This window comes from Chelonia mydas, chromosome 8 (genome assembly GCF_015237465.2).
Source record: "Chelonia mydas isolate rCheMyd1 chromosome 8, rCheMyd1.pri.v2, whole genome shotgun sequence".
Classification (NCBI taxonomy): domain Eukaryota; kingdom Metazoa; phylum Chordata; order Testudines; family Cheloniidae; genus Chelonia; species Chelonia mydas.
In genome coordinates, this window is record NC_057854.1 from 11,293,889 (window position 1) to 11,310,873 (window position 16,985).

The following is a 16,985-nucleotide window of genomic DNA, read 5'->3' on the forward strand; positions in this document are numbered from 1 at the left end:
ATTACAGAGCTTGACCCCTTAAAAAGCTCAAACAGTAGGGGAGAATATTTAACCGAACAAAGCATTGCAGCCAGGGGTACTAGGACACTGCCATCTGCTGAAAGGAGCAGCAGCAGATCCTGGTTCTGCCTTTCACTAAAAAGAAAACCTAGTGCCTGCTGCACATGCTCCATTGGGGCATTACATTTTTCAGAGAAGACACATGATCAATTGGGAATGCTTGGTGGAAGCTATTAAAATTACTGGCATGTACGTATAGGAGCCCAGTCAATGCCCCTTTGGTACTGATGGGAGGAGGCAGGTGTTCTTCCTACTGCCTTGCTCCCTCAGTCAGAGGTTGACTTCTGCCCTGAAGGAGGCTTTATGCTCCTTATAATTCAGTTCATCCTATCGCACATGACTTGTTCCCCATATAGATGCCAACTCCTTTTTAAAACCCTGCTGAGTTCTTGGCCTCAGTAATGTCTTGAGATATGGATCCCACTGTGTCATCAGTTTTCAGTTTGCTGCCTTTCAATTTCACCACATGTCCCCTGGTTCTTGCTTTATGAGAGAGGGTACATGGGAGTGCAAGATTCACCTTCACTCTGCCACATATTACATTGCATATCATATAGGGGACCTTTTTACTTGTTGCCTCTAATACCTAAAGAGTCCCAGGCTTTCCAATCTCTCTTCATATAGATTTTTCCCCTGCCCCTAATTATTTTTGTCACTCATGTATTTCTATGTGAGGGATCTTCAAAAGTGCCTAAGGTATTCAGTTACACAGGTCCCATTAACTTTTAATGGGCACCACGTGCCTAAATCACTCAGACAGTTTTTGACAATCCCACCCTATGTCCTTTTGGAGATAAGGTTTCCAGAACTGAAGACACTATTCCGGGGAGGGTGTCCCATTGGTTTATAAAATGGCACTACAGTATTTTTCATACAACATTCTACCCCATTCCTTACGTGACCGAGCAATTCATTTGCTTTTTAGACTGCTGCACACTGAGCAGAGTTTTGCAGTGAGCTGTCCACAGGGGAATGCCTGGGTTTTTCCCCCTGATGGGTACAGTTAACTTAGAATTCAGCAATGTGTCTGAACAGCCATTGAGTTCAATGGGAGCAGGGGCAGGCCTAGAGTTGCTGTCCTTGAATAGCTTGTTTCTATGTACTAGTGCTAATCACATCACCCTAGATTTCGCATCCTTCCTAGCAATGTTCCTGCCAACAGAATGGCAAGAGAGCCACTGAATCAGGGCCAGAATATCTAGGTTACAATTGGGCACAGGGAGAAAGCCACCTGCATTCCCAATTGATTGCCAGTGAAGGCTCCAGATTATTCATTATTATCTGTGATACATGCCTGCAACTGCTTTATTATTAGATGATTCCTCTACATAACTAGGCACGTCCATTAGCTTCATAACATCCATCATTACAACATTCATTCCTTCTGTAGTAATGTCCTCCATCAGTAGCATTTGGCTCCCTGTGGACAGAGTACAGTTTTCATACCTCAGCTGTTTTGATCGTGTGTTGAGTGGGGAAAGCATCTTTCCTTGTTGTTAAGCAGCACCAGGATTAAGAAATGACACAGAGAATCAGCATCATCACTAGATCTAAGGTTTCTAATGAAAGTGGCAAGTGCTGACCCAGGGTCATCAGAGAACAGCAAGCTTTCCACAAATGTTGATAACTCTCCCCTTCCAACAAAGGAACTTGTACAACTCCGAAATAGAGCTACGGAGCCACATCCTGCCTTCGGTTGCCACAGTGCCATACTGATTTTCCAGTGTGTACACCAGTGCAAAATTAGGTCCACAGTATCCTTTACATTCAGAGTGCAGCTGACCAATGAGCCAACTGTCAGCGTAAGTGTCTCACAAGAAATTCCCACGCAGTGTCCGACAATCCATTCAGTGATAGGAGCTGCTCTGTCCAGAATGTCATGTAGGAAAAGTCTTGAGATATCATAAAAATCCTGGACTTGATCCTTTTCCACAGCCAAAGGCTTTCCCAGTGCTAAGATTCTCATCAGAGAACAAGAGAAGCGATGGCACCTGGAAAGGAACCCAGCAAATTAGAATGCTCTTGCAAACTCCAAACAAATTGAAGTCAATGCCTCCCAGTGACCTATGAAGGTGAAGAAATTTCCCAGGGGATGTGTGCCTGAGCAGATGGCTCAAAAGACACTTCTTTCCAAAACATTGCAATATAAAGGCCAGGCCACCCTCAGTGAGTGATGACTGTTTCTCTCCACCTCTCTTCCCCACATTTGAGACATAACAGCGATTTATAAGATCCTCAATGAGCAGGAAGTTTCTTTGGCAGAGAAGGCTCAAAGGGCACGGAATGAATTATGTGGCTATACTACTAATGAGCCTAAGTGGAGCAGTTTGTTCAAAGGTATTAACTAGGCTCCAAGTTGTGATTGCAATCCCAGTGAAACATTTCAACAGCAAATAATGCACAGTGCACGGCTCAGCGTACACCATGCCATTTCCCCATTCAGAAGCAAATTTCAATCCAGTGTTAGCACTACATTACTATGTTATTAGAGAAGACTGGGAGCTTCTTCAAAGAGGTGAATGTTTCACTCACAGAGCTAGCCACAGAAATATAACAGTGCGGACAAGGCAAAGTTGGATCCATAGGGGAAAATTATTTTCCCAGATCAATATGACAGATCTTGAGTCCTCTAATCCCCTCTCCAGAAGTCCCACTGACAACCACAGGAGTCCCAGCCATGTCAGAAGAGAACCAGAGTAGAGCTGAGATCTAATTCTGGATCAGAGAGCAGAATTTCACCTTATGACTGCAGCTGTTTACATGATCACAGCCTGTGAATTCCAAAAGCCATCATTCAGACCCCTCATACACTTATTGGTATCCTTCCTAAGGACACTTGGACAGAAGGCTCTGCTTCAAGACCTGCATTGTAGGGGAGTGGTCACTTCGGATGAGCTATTACCAGCAGGAGAGTAAGTTTGTGTGAGTATGGGGGTGGGGGAGTGAGAAAACCTGGATTTGTGCTGGGAGTGGCCCACTTTGATTTTCATGCAGGTTGTGTGGGGGGGGGGTGGTCACTTTGGATGGGCTATTGCCAGCAGGAGAGTGAGTTTGTGTGTGTGGTTTTTGGAGGGGGGTGAGGGGGTGAGAGAACCTGGATTTCTGCAGGAGATGGCCCACCTTGATTGTCATACGCATTGTGAAGACAGTGGTCACTTTGGATGGGCTATTGCCAGCAAGAGAGTGAGTTTGTTTGTGGGAGGGCGGAGGGTGAGAAAACCTGGATTTGTGCTGGAAATGGCCCAACTTGATGATCACTTTAGATAAGCTATTACCAGCAGGAGAGTGGGGTGGGAGGAGGTATTGTTTCATGGTGTCTGTGTATATAATGTCTTCTGCGATTTCCACAGTATGCATCCGATGAAGTGAGCTGTAGCTCACGAAAGCTCATGCTCAAATAAATTGGTTAGTCTCTAAGGTGCCACAAGTCCTCCTTTTCTTTTTGCGAATACAGACTAACACGGCTGTTACTCTGAAATCTAAGACCTGCATTGTCACCAATAGGATGCAGAGAGGATTGTGCTTCCGAAACTACTTTACCACCTAAATAAGGGCTCATGATTAAGTAGATGGACCAGGATAGAGCCTAGTTTGTACAACAAAATCTGGGGGAGGAACCTCTCTTTCTAAATACTCCACGCCATAGCAGGGACTCCTTGACAGCACAGATCTTCAAGAACTTAAGCGAGCACAGGATATGCCCCACCAAGCGCATAGGGCTACACCCAACAAGATACTGAGCATTCTGGCCCTGATCCTGCAAATGACTTAAGCACATGCTTAATTGTAAGCATATAAGTAGCCTCGTTGACTTCAGCGTACTCTCAGAGTCAAGCACAAGTTGAAATGTGTTGCAGGAGTGGGGCCAAAACACTCAGCATCTTGCAGGATCAGTCTCATAATTAGTAACTGGACATCAGGGTTACATAGCATTCTAAAGCCTACATTATGTGGTTAATAAAACTGAAGACACAGCTGTTGCTGATCTCTGCAGAGACAGTAGCAAAGATTATTGCTGAGACTGCAGAAAGCTTAGACTGCATAAGCAGATATTTATACCACAGAGACAACATGACATGAAGTGTGACTATATCTGCTGGGCTTTTAATTTTTTTTTTTTTTTACCTTCGTGTCCACTGTTTTATGCAGGCATGGTTTTAATCTGATTTACACTAGGCCAAGTCGTAAGTAACTCAAATGAAGTCAACTGAGTTACACCAGTGTGAGTGAGAGAAGAATCTGACCTATAGAACAATATACAATGAAGTCGAAGAGCATCTTGCATTTTCTGTACAGAGCTAGGTTCCACTCCAGTCTTAAGTGAAAGAACTGGAAGCAAAAGCTAGTACCTCAGGCTAATCATTGATCTTTGTAACAGGGTTATGCTCTCTGTCTCCAGGACCAAGGAAAGTGGCTGCAGCCCTTTGGCAGTCTGATGAACCATCTGTTCTTAAAGGTAAAATGCAAAGGTGTTTTTTAGAAAAAGGTGTTAAAGGTTTAAGAATTCTCTATATTCCCTCCAGATTAGGCACAGAGGGGAACACAGCAAACACTGACACATGCTCCGTCATGCCCAAACAATTTTTATAGTGGGGTGCTGAAAGCCATTGAACAAAACTGTAAATGGAAACCACTTCAAACCAGGGGGTGCAGCAGGACCCCCAGCACCTCTAGCTCCAGGACCTATGCACACACTTCAAGATTTTGGTTGGGAATAAAGCCCATCCTGCCTGCTTATAGGACCATAGATACTGTTTGAATAAGCTAATACCCTCAGACTTTTACTCCGACTATGGGCATTGTATACAGAAATTTGTTGTAGGGCAGCTTTCTAATATTTAGATGTAGAAATCACTCTGGTGGAAAGGGCCAATGCAAAGTCTATGCATTACTTAAGTCCCACTTACACCCTTAAGGAGTTTTAATGGGTACATAGGCCCTCTGCGTAGGATAATAAGGACCTATGACAAAAGAAAATCTGAAGCTAAGGGCATGGCTAACTTGCAGATGTAGAGCTCTTTGAGTTAAACCAGCCTTCGGAGAGCCCAGTAGGGAAAGCGCTACAGTCTGACCACACTGACAGCTTCAAGCGCACTGGCATGGCCACATTTGTGGCACTTGCAGTGGCATTGGGAGTGGTGCATTATGGGCAGTTATCCCAGCATGCAGGTGGCTGCAACGTGCTTTTCAAATGGGGGGAGGGTGGAGCATGACAGGGAGCGTGTTATGTGTATGTGGGGGAGAGAGAGTGGGTTTTTTGGGGGCTGCGAGCATGTCAGCGTGCTGTCTTGTAAGTTCCCCCCACCACTCCCACCTCGCTCTCTCTCACACAGCATTCCACACTAATGGTTGCTTTGTCTCAGAGCAGATAAGCAGCCGGCTGCCAGAAACTGAGCTTTCAAAGGGCATTTCCGCATTCCTACAGCCGATTCCAAACAATGACAAGAGTGGCCACTTGACTTATGGGGATTATGGGACATTTCCGGAGGCTGATCAGAGTGTAGTAAAGCAACAGCTCTTTCACACTGGCGCTGCGGCACTCCAGCGAGGGCTCATCAAATATTATTCCACTCACCGAGGTGGAGTACCAGCAGCGCTGTAGCCATGGAGTCAGAGCGCTCTATGTGCCTTGCCAGTGTGGACGGGTAGTGAAATAGTGCACCCGGGGCTCCTTTATTCTTTTATTGGAAAAGAAGCCCTTGAGGAATTCCACCATGATTTCAACAATTTCCATCCCACCATCAACCTCAGCCTAGACCATTCCACACAAGTGGTCCATTTCCTGGACACTACTGTGCTAATAAGTGATGGTCACATAAACACCACCCTATACCGGAAGCCTACTGATCACTATTCCTACCTACATGCCTCCAGCTTCCATCCAGGACACATCACACGATCCATTGTCTACAGCCAAGCTCTAAGATACAACCGCATTTGCTCCAATCCCTCAGACAGAGACAAACTCCTACAAGATCTCTGTCAAGCATTCTTAAAACTACAGTACCCACCTGCTGAAGTGAAAAAACAGATTGACAGAGCCAGAAGAGTACCCAGAAATCACCTTCTACAGGGCAGGCCCAACAAAGAAAATAACAGAACCACACTAGCCATCACCTTCAGCCCCCAACTAAAACCTCTCCAAAGCATCATCAAAGATCTACAACCTATCCTGAAAAATGATGCCTCACGCTCACAGATCTTGGGAGACAGACCAGTCCTCGCTTACAGACAGCCCCCCGACGTGAAGGAAATACTCACCAGCAACCACACACCACACAACGAAAACACTAACCCAGGAACGTATCCTTGCAACAAAGCCCAATGCCAGCTCTGTCCACATATTTATTCAAGTGACGCCATCATAGGACCTAATCACATTAGCCACGCCATCAGGGGATCGTTCACCTGCACATCAACCAATGTGATATATGCCATCATGTGCCAGCAATGCCCCTCTGCCATGTACATTGGCCAAACCGGACAGTCTCTACGTAAAAGAATAAATGGACACAAATCTGACATCAGGAATCACAACATTCAAAAACCGATAGGAGAACACTTCAACCTCTCTGGCCACTCAGTAAAAGACTTAAGGGTGGCAATTTTGCAACAGAAAAGCTTCAGAAACAGACTCCAATGAGAAACTGCTGAGTTGGAATTAATATGCAAACTAGATATCATTAACTTGGGTTTGAACAGAGACTGGGAGTGGCTGGGTCATTAAACATATTGAATCTATTTCCACATGTTAAGTATCCTCACACCTTCTTGTCAACTGTCTAAATGGGCCATCTTGATTATCACTACAAAAGTTTTTTTTTCTCCTGCTGATAATAGCTCATCTTAATTAATTAGCCTCTTACAGTTTGTATGGCAAATTCCACCTTCTTTGTATGTATATAAATATCTTCTTACTATATGTTCCATTTAATGCATCCAATGAAGTGGGCTGTAGCCCACAAAAGCTTATGCTCTAATAAATTTGTTAGTCTCTAAGGTGCCACAAGTACTCCTGTTTCTTTATTGCACTGTAACTCGCAAGTATAGCCAAGCCTGAAGACATAAGTGGTATTTATCAGCATTAGAAACTACAATACTTACTTTCTGTGTATATCTTATGACTTCTTATAACTTGGGTGTTTTCTTTTTTCTTTGCAAACCTCTTCGTGATTGAGCATCTTTTCCATTAGGCTGTTTATTTTTAGTACCAAAAAGTATTTGACAGATACTAATCACAGTAGAAGAACCAGTATTTGAAACAGTGTCTAAAATAGTTGGATAAAGTCTGGGCAGACACTGCCATCTAGCAGAAATAGGATAAATGACTCATTAGAAAAGTCTGGTGAGTGGTTACTTACTGTGTAATTTGCAAAGGTTTAACTTATTCTCACATTATTTGTGAAACAACACAGCTGTTAGATATACAATTATATCCAATATACACAATTATAAGGAAAAATGCACATGTGGAATTAATCTTTTTAATCTTTCTACCAAAGAAAGCAAATCATTTATCCTTTTATTTCAGCATACAATGGTTTATCTGGATCTATACAAGGCACTGTTTTTAGCCATTTTGATCATAAATAGCAACATACTGAGAACTCCCATTTCTTTTAGTATTTTCAATGATTATTTTTCCTTATCTCTAGGAGTATAGAATATCACTTTAGTCCTTCTACTCCTTCGTTCTGTGTATTCCTTTTATTCCTTGTTCGAATTTCTCCCTCATTTTCCTTCTAGACAAACAGGAGATTGAAAAAAATGGTGTTTTCCCTGGTCCATAAAACAATTATTGTCATTGTTTGGATTTTTTCTTTGATTCAGTTTAACATATTGGGCCCAATTCTGCTCTCACTTATAGTGGTATATCTCAGTAGTAACCCTACTGAAGTAATTAGAATTGCAGTGGTGTACGTGAGACCAGAATCAGTCCTATTGGCATAGTTTTGTGGTGATGCTTTAAAAAAGGTGATATCAAAACGCCAAGTTACCTTGAAATAATATGCAGCCAGTAAAAACCATTATTGTAATGTATACAAAGAATAGGGCATAGAGTGGTTCTCAGACACAGAGAGAATTTGACTAGTGCTTTCTGCTGCAGATGCTCTATTAAACCATGCAAATGGTCAAAAAGCAAAAAGAAATTCACCTAGTGTAGACATCCAAAGATTTGTTTTTACAGCTGATATGTAAATTCCAGCAGGGAATAGGAAAGGATGTCACTGTTAGGAAATTAATATAGAATCCAAAGACATTAGACCCTTCTTGTATACAGTACAATTGCATCACTTTAGAATCAAATCTGAATACTTTAATACAGTATAACTATGAAGGGCCAGATTCTACCCTAACATCCTATCCCTCCCCATTAGGTTTGCACAGTGTGTGTGACAGCAGAAGTTATCCCTTAGCATTTATGTCAAATACAATAGGTCGTGGGGTGGATTTTTCATGGTGTTTTTTTCATATTCTGGGTGTTTAGAAAAGTGATTATTACAATGGATGCATAGGCAAACACAATACCCATTATGTGCTTAGCTACAATTCACACACAGCTTTGAACTTCAGAATCTGTTTATTGGAAGAGCAGTTGTCTGCCATGAAAACCAGGGCTATCCCCTGCTCTTACCATCTAATAACCCCCGGGATCTTTAAGTTCTATCAGGACAGCCACTGGATATTGGCAGAAGTGATTTCACTTTAACATCTCATCAAAAGAAGACACTCAAGAGGAAATATGGCTATTTGCAAACTGTGCTTTGTTTGACATGTATGCAAAAGAGCATGTACTACTCCTGGGGGAATTGTGCACCACTGTGCATGCACAGAATTTATGTCCCCCGCAGATTCCTTTGCTTCCCCACAGAAAAATGACTTTCTGTTGGGGAAACAAAAGGAAGCCACAAGAGCAATCATGCGACCCTCCCCAGAAGTATGTTTCAGGTGCCCGGGGCAGCTAACAGAGAGGTAAATCACTGTGGGTTAAGGGCCGGGATTGGGGAAGACCTGGCTGGTGGCTCCTACCCTGAGCCGGACTCAGCTGCTAGCCCCAGCAGAAGTTGGTTATGGATTGCAGCTATGATTCATTCATACTACGACTATATCTATAATTCTACATCTATCTTTATCATAATAAGGGGTAATAAGCACGTAGATCAGCAACAGCATCTCCTTTCTCTCGTTGTGTGGGTGACGTCTATAGAATTGATATGTGTCCTCACTGATGAACACCTGAAAATAGCGACTAATACTAGGAATCACATGGAGAGTCTGTCAAGCAGCAGCCGTGTAACAGAATTGACAGTAGTGATATGCCGAGTCCTAGACCCCCTAAACTCAGATACCTATCAGTCAGTCATGTGTGCATCACCCGCCACTCCTGTCACAGATCATGGCATTTAGCATTTCCAGTAATCAGCCATAGCGCACACTAGGTGCAAGTGTCAGAACAGGCTTTGCTGCTCTCTATGCTAAGGGGTAATATGACAGGTGTAAGAAGAAAGGATTTCTTTGTTTTAAAGTAGGTGTCACCTATATTGCATATAGTTTAATTAAACTTATGGAAAGTAATGGATTGATCAAAGAGAGTAGATCTGCTGAAAGAATTTAAGAGCCATGACCCAGCTTCCTAACCTTAGTATCACTAATCTGTCAGCAAACTGCCATGATTGTGAGCATTTCTGCTTCCTCCAGTTCCTTCATTTCAAGCCCTCCCTGCACCCCAAACCACTCATTCCCGGCCCCATCCTAGAGCCCACACCCCAACCCAGAGACCTCACCCCCTCCAGCACCCCACCCCCCTGACCCAGCCCTGAGCCAGTACTCCCAGACCAGAGCCCTCGCACCCTCCCAAACCCCTGCCTCAACCCACAACACTCTCCTGCACTCTGAATCCCTCGGCCCCACCCCCGAGCCTGGAGCCCCCTTCTGCACCCCAAACTCCTCATCCGCAGCTCCACCCCAGAGTCCTCAACCCCTCCCACACCCCAACTCCCTGCCCCAGCTTGGAGCTCCCTCCAAAACCCTGAACACCTCATTTTTGGCCCCACCCTGTTTCCCACACCCCCAGTTAGAGCCCTCTCCGCACCCCAATCCCCTGCCCCAGCCCAGTGAAAGTGAGTGAGGGTGGGGGAAGAGCGAGCCACTGAGGGAGTGGGAATGTAGTGAGTGGGGGCAGGGCCTCGGGGAAGGGGGCAGGGCCTCAGGGAAGGGGCGGGGCTAGGGTGTTCGGTTTTGTGCAATTAGAAAGTTGACAACCCTACTCAGCTCCTTAAGGGATCAGGCCCTGGATGTGTGCTGTGTGTTCATATCGCTTCCCTGGGGACTTGATCTCATCACACTGAAGTGAATGGGAATGATTCCAGTGTGAGTCCAGCAGGGTTGGGCCCTCAGTGATCGGGGGCTCTGGCTGGAAATGCTGTTTGTGTCTCCAAGGGAATCATTTATTTGAAGCACAGCGGTAAAACTTTCATTTTGTTTAAAAGACCCCATGAAAATGTCTCTCCTCCCTGATCCTGCAGAGGGCACTGCAGTTCAATCTTGCTTGTGGGTCTAGTGTGAGTGTGAAACCATGTGCAAGGACTCTTGGGCTGGAGTAGATGGGGAAGTTATTTGGCCTAGGAAGCATGGATGGGACATGGGTCACAGAATGGATGAAAAGGTGGGCACTGAAATGTGCACAAGCAGGGGAGAAACACTTCAGGAGGGAGGACCGAACACTTGTATTCCTTAGCTCATAAAAGAAATAGAGTTGATAGGATTCTCTCCCCCTTCTCCCACAGAGAGACCTTCTCCCTCAGCAGTGTTTCAAATATTTGTTTTACTCTGCCTGCCACAGTCTCTTTGTGAATCTAGCCCTGAGTGACTAGGGTCCCGAATGATATATTGAATTTTTAAATGTAAGCACCCTGGACCCTCATTAAAAATCCACAGTGACATAGGATATTAACATGGTTCCTACTCAGCTGAGTTTCGTCCATGCTCTAGCAATTCATCCAGCCCTTATAACATTCCATAAAGAATAAGTGGCCTTTCTCTGTTCTAACCAAGTAGCCCTCAATATGTCGCAAAGCTGCTGAAACCAGTCAGTGTTTTACTCAGACCAGTCCCAGACAATCTCTTCTTCAGCTGTTAGATTTGTGAAGGTCTTTTGGTTTGACATGGCCAAACTCAGCTGTTGGAATATCCGTCTGGTAGGTTGTTTGCCTGACACCAACACAGAAGGTCAGTCAGAACAGTATTGTAATAATCATTTGACTGTATCCCTCGTTGTTCTCTTAGTGTTGGATTGACTCATGGACTCCCTGATAAGGCTCATTCGGGGTGGAAACAGCCATGCTCTTCTTCTCCAGGAAGCAGAGCAGCCATGTAAACCTTGCTACTTATCTGATCTTTACAAAAGCAACTTTTGGCTGATTTAGTTGGGGATTGGTCCTGCTTTGAGCAGGGGTTGGACTAGATGACCTCCTGAGGTCCCTTCCAACCCTGATATTCTATGATTCCAACTTATTGTTGGGGCTCATTACAAGATAAAATTAGGCTTTGGCTTACTGATATCGTACCAGATCCTCTCTAGAATTTAATGTTTTAGGAGCTGTTAAGAGTCATTTTACTTCTTTAACAGAATTCTGGCCTTTGATATTCATCCATTTTCCATTGTAAAAGTCATTTTCTTCCTCTAATGAAAAATAAAACCAAGACTTTTTTCCTTCCATGTGATGCTGCATCATCTCTTCTTTCTATGCTCTTTTCCCTCTTTCAGTGCAGATAATAATGATTGACTGAGGGGTTTTGCCTATTATGGGAGGTTATTTTTAATCTAGTGCTCACAGCTGAGGATGTTAGGGACCACTAGTTAGACGCATCCCACCCACTACTAAGGCAATTTTTTTTAAAATGTCACCTGCCTGAGAATTCCATTCCCTGCCATGTACAGGAACATGTAGCCAAGAATATGGTCCTGTGGGAACACTGTCTTCTGAAAACAAGTGCAGGTGAGTATTCTTCTCTTTTCTTCTCTGATCTCCGCTCCGATTTCCTATACTGATGGTAACTCAGCTGCTAAGGTCATTTCTGCGGTAGCTTTTAAAACCATTTCATTTCAGTATTAAATGCCCCTCCTCCTTCTCTCCTCGCAAACTCTTCAATGATTTTAAAATATGTTTTGCTTCCTTATAAATCTCTCCATGGTTTTGCTCCTGGTTGCTGTTGGATTTGCTTTAATCCTGCATCCATATTGAACAGGGCTTCAAATATCTCATGTCTGTGTCTCTGGCATGGGCTACCTCTAGGACTAACAGGGAGGTCAGTGCTTCTTAGCATTTGGCTTGATATGACTGCAATTATTCGATGTCCAATTTGTGTGCATTCTGGTGACAGGTAGCTGACACAATTGGTGCACTTGTTTTAAATGGCCACAAGAGGCTGTTAAACCCTCATTATTTTTGACAGTGAAAATATTACAGAAGGAAATGCTGTTATCTTTTCAGGATGAAAAAAACAACAATGTTGTATTTCAATCACCACTTCTCTGGATTTCTGCTTATGCCCGTCAGGAAGAATAAGTCAGGTGCGTAAATCCAAAGCTGAATGAATTTCAGTTTATTGCTGCTTTATGAGGAGTTGGGTTCAAGTAGAGAAGGGGAAATAGGAGAAAGGTTAAGAGTTCCAACCTAAAATGCTCTGTGCCTATAGTACATTCATACAGGGTATGGAGGATCCAGTCAATAAAACTACACTCGAAGTTCTTGTTTACACAATCAAGGCGTTTCACTTGGAAAGAGGCAGAGAAGAAGGGTCAGAGGGAGGAGTGTTCCCTTTCAGGGGCTTTGCTAGAGAAAACAACAAAGGAGGCCTGGTTTTGGTTTTGAAAAGCCTCCTCAGCTTTTCAAAGAACCAAAGACAGGGGGATTTGGAGGAATTCCAATTTATCCAAAGTTCTGGTCAGGTGGGATAAAAGTCTGCAGTTTTGTTCCATCTCTGCTCTGCAACAACAATGAGGTGCCCTTGTGGCACCTTAGAGACTAACAAATTTATTTGGGTATAAGCTTTCGTGGGCTAGAACTCACTTCATCAGGTGCATGGAGTGGAAAATACAGGAGCCGGTATAAATACATGAAAAGATGGGAGTTGCCTTACCAAGTGTGAGGTCAGTCTAACAAGACAATTCAATTAACAATAGGATACCAAAGGAGGAAAAATAACTTTCATTACCACTACAAAAGATGAAGTTCTAGACCATGAAAGCTCGTGCCCAATTACATTTCTTAGTCTCTAAGGTGCCACAAGGACTCCTCGTTGTTTTTGCTGATACAGACTAACACGGCTACCACTCTGCTCTGCAGCAGTCCCACATTCTGCTAGATGGAATCCCCAAGTATGGGAGTATCCTTTTGTGACCCTCCGAGTCAGGGAGCAAGGGGCTCCCTGGTATGTAGCACTGAGTCTCAGCTGCCTGACAAGCTCAGTGCACCCCACCCCACACAAACTGTTCTCATGATAATTACTTAGAAGGAGTTTTGTAATATCTCATTGGAAAACTAGTAACTCACTTACCATTTGTTGTCTGGCATGACCTATGAACAGTTAACATACAAAGAGCTACGCAGATGTGCTAGAAATACGTGACTAAAATGTGTTTAAACTAAGCAGATCAGGAAAAGTTGATAACCAGATTTTTCTTACACAAAGGGTTGTGAATGCCCTGTCTACCTTGCGAGCCATGGACAATGGGGATACACCAGTAGTAAGCAAAGCAATCAGCTCCCAGGCAGAGGGGAAGACTGCATTTGCATTGTAAAATTGCAGCAGGAAACATCATATGAGAACTCACCAGGAGGGGGCGCTTTGATCAAGGTGGTGTCACCCCCTCCCACCCCCAGAAGAGATAGAAGACTGAATCCCCCAGGACACCTTCCTGGCTCTTGACACCAGGACAATGAACTTTGGGGGAATATATGGACCTGGAAAAAAGATGTTGGGTTATCCTTCACCTGAGGAGGCAAGGAAACAGAGAGCTTTGTGCTCTGTGTTGGATCCTGGCTGAAGACTGGTCAGCTGTGCTGGAAGAATGACTATGGTGAGAATGAAAACTACTTTGAACAAAAGATTCTAGTTTGTTAAGTTGGATTTTAGATTTAGAAGCATATTTGTATTTGTATCTATTTGTAACCATTTCTATCCCTATTCCTTCTGCTTGGCATCATTTAAATCTGGGTTCTACTGTTAATAAACTTGTTATCCTTTTACAAGATCATCTCAGTGCTGTATATTAAACAAAAGGGTAAAATTCACAGCTAATCTAGCGGTCTGGGGTGCATTCTGTCTGGTTGGAGGCAGCAAAGTCAATAGCTTCTGTGAGGGTCCAGTGAGAGGGACTGAACATAGCAGGGAGATGGTTTGGGGGAGATTTGGGACAGGAAGGGCTGTTAGTGTCTTCTGGCAAGGAGAAGCCAGGCTGGTGGAAGCCAGGGTGAGGCTACAGTGCTGTGAACATACTGGGTTAGGGTTCTGAGCCAAAGCTGCCCAGCCTAGAAGCACCCAGGGTTATAGGGCAGGCGGTGACACTATCCCTGACTGGTCTGTGTGAACTACCCTAGCACCACACCTTTTTGAATGATCACGCTCTGGGCTGCTAGTGCTCAGAGGTATGATGGAGATGACACTTTACATTGGCTCTGAGGTGGAGTGGGGCTGAGGGAAGATTGTTGATAGCTGGTTTCTCTAATGGGGCAATCTGAGAGAGGTGATCTGTTAGAGTTACACTGGAAAAGGTCTCAGAGAAGACAGAGGAAATGCACTGCGACAGCTGTCACCGAACAGAGGGAATAAGGTCATGAAATATCATCCTAGAATAAAGCGATTGGGGAAAAAGCCAAAGCTCCCCTCTTTCTAGACCATCTAATATGGTGGTTCTTGGTTAGTGTTCATTTGAGAACCTTCCAAAATCTTAGTGTTGATGCTATGGTCCTTGTCTTTCTTTTGAGCTACATATCCTCCACATGAAACCATTTGTGCTTTTAAAACAAATCAATGCCCAAGTCCTCCCCAGGAATAATTCAAAAAAACTCCGTACATTGCTGGTCACTGCTTCCTGGTCAATGAAAACGTTGGAACACAACATACAAAATTCACATCAAGGAATGAAGTCATACTGGTGTATTACACGTAATGACAAATAGAAATGCTAACTTCTTGTTTTATTAGGGATACACATGAGCTGTTCACTAATATTCAGTCTATTTAAGCAGACAATATGTTTCCTACTTTGGGCAGACCCTGGACAACACATTTAAAATTGTTTGTCTGAAGACTGGATGGGTGGTAACTGCAAGTCACTTTTCCAGGCAATAAAGATTCTATACTTTGATCTGGCCCCTTAGTGGCACAAACGGACTGGAAAAACCACTAGATCACCCCAGCTTCTGTGTAGGCACCATGTTGCATTGTTGGGCAAGGGTTGTGTATTGGATCAGGAAGGGAAATGGCTGCAGTGCTACCGTGCTATGGCTATTTGCTGCTGGCATAAAAGTTGTTTGGGGTCATAGCCAGCTAGGCTGCTCTAATCTACAGCAGGGCCAGGGCTGGCATAGAACCAACCCCGGAATCAAGGAGCTGCAACCCGTTCTTTTGTCGCCATCCCAGGGCTGCAGCCAGCTAATATAACATACAGCCAGACTCTATGCTTTAGATTTTGTTATTGTTTGTGGTACACCTAAATAATGTTTTCTGTGCCTTTCGAGTCTATTGAATCTCCTTAAGGAATACGATCCTGTTTTCTACCCCTTCTAATCCCACCACATTACTACAGTGATGGTTCAAGAAGAGCTGTTTAGATTTTCTGTTTTGTTATTTTCTTCCTACCTCAGCTCCTTTTGACGCCAGCACATTGTTGTGGGGTTTGTTGCTTTTTTTTTTTTTAACTCCTTTGGAATGTCCAGCATTTTCCTTTCCTGTCTATTCTTCATAACAGAATTTCAAAAACAGCTGCACCCCATCAGGATTATCACAGGGTATGGAAAACTGAACACAAGGAGTACAAAAATGCTTGATGGCAGAGCCTCACTGTCCTCCAGGAAGTGACCTGCCAACCATCTGGGCTCCCTGGAGTTTCAGAGCTTAAAAACAGGCTTGAGTCTTCATTTCTAACACATCAGTGACCCTGTTTGTTCTGTTTCAAAAAAACAAAGCTGTTTTGAATCATCACTACAGGATGATGGAAGCTAGCAAGTCTCTCTCACCTAATCTGGTAGTTTCCTTTGTAACATCAGATACTATTATATCATTGCTTTACCACCCAGATTGAGGGTTTTCATTTTTCTAGATCAGGAGACAGCTGGGTCAGTGTGAGGCTCACTGCTCCTGTCTTCCCCCACAAAGGGCTCTAACACCTGTCATTTATTATATCAGCCACCACCCTCTACAGTCCCAAGCAGTAATTATATTTACAGTGACATACAATCATCCCCTTTTGCTAGACAGAAGAGACCACTCCATACAGAGAGCTCCTTTTTTCTATGGCCCTGCTAGCCTCCCCCAGAGTCTCTCTCCTTCTGTCCCTCCTGTGCTTTTCTACTCTTGCAGTGAATGGGCTAATTAGCTCCTTAGCTTTTCCCAGCCCAGGCTGTTCTAGTAATTAGCCACTCCTTTCCCAGTCGGGCCCTTTCCAGGGGAGCTCATTGGATAAATTGATAAGGATGAGCACAAGAGAATATCACAAGCACATAGAGACAACATGAGAAAAGCTACAGTATAATATCAGTTAATTCAGCAAGGGACATAAAAGACAATAAGAAAGTCTATAAATACGTTAGGAGAAAGAGACCGACAAAGGCAAGTGTAGGTCCACTGCTGTGTAGGGATGGAGAGCTAATAACGGATGGTGCTGAGAACACTGAGGTATTCAATGACTATTTTGCATC

The 16,985-nt window shown here is 43.9% G+C and overlaps 1 long non-coding RNA gene across 1 annotated transcript; it reads left to right on the forward strand.

Moving 5' to 3' along the window:
* The first annotated feature begins 11,968 nt into the window (after positions 1-11,968).
* On the forward strand, positions 11,969-13,947 carry LOC122466830. Its single transcript, XR_006292705.1, has 3 exons — positions 11,969-12,059; positions 12,555-12,634; positions 13,756-13,947. It is a non-coding gene; the product is annotated as an uncharacterized LOC122466830 (long non-coding RNA).
* The last annotated feature ends 3,038 nt before the right edge of the window (positions 13,948-16,985 follow it).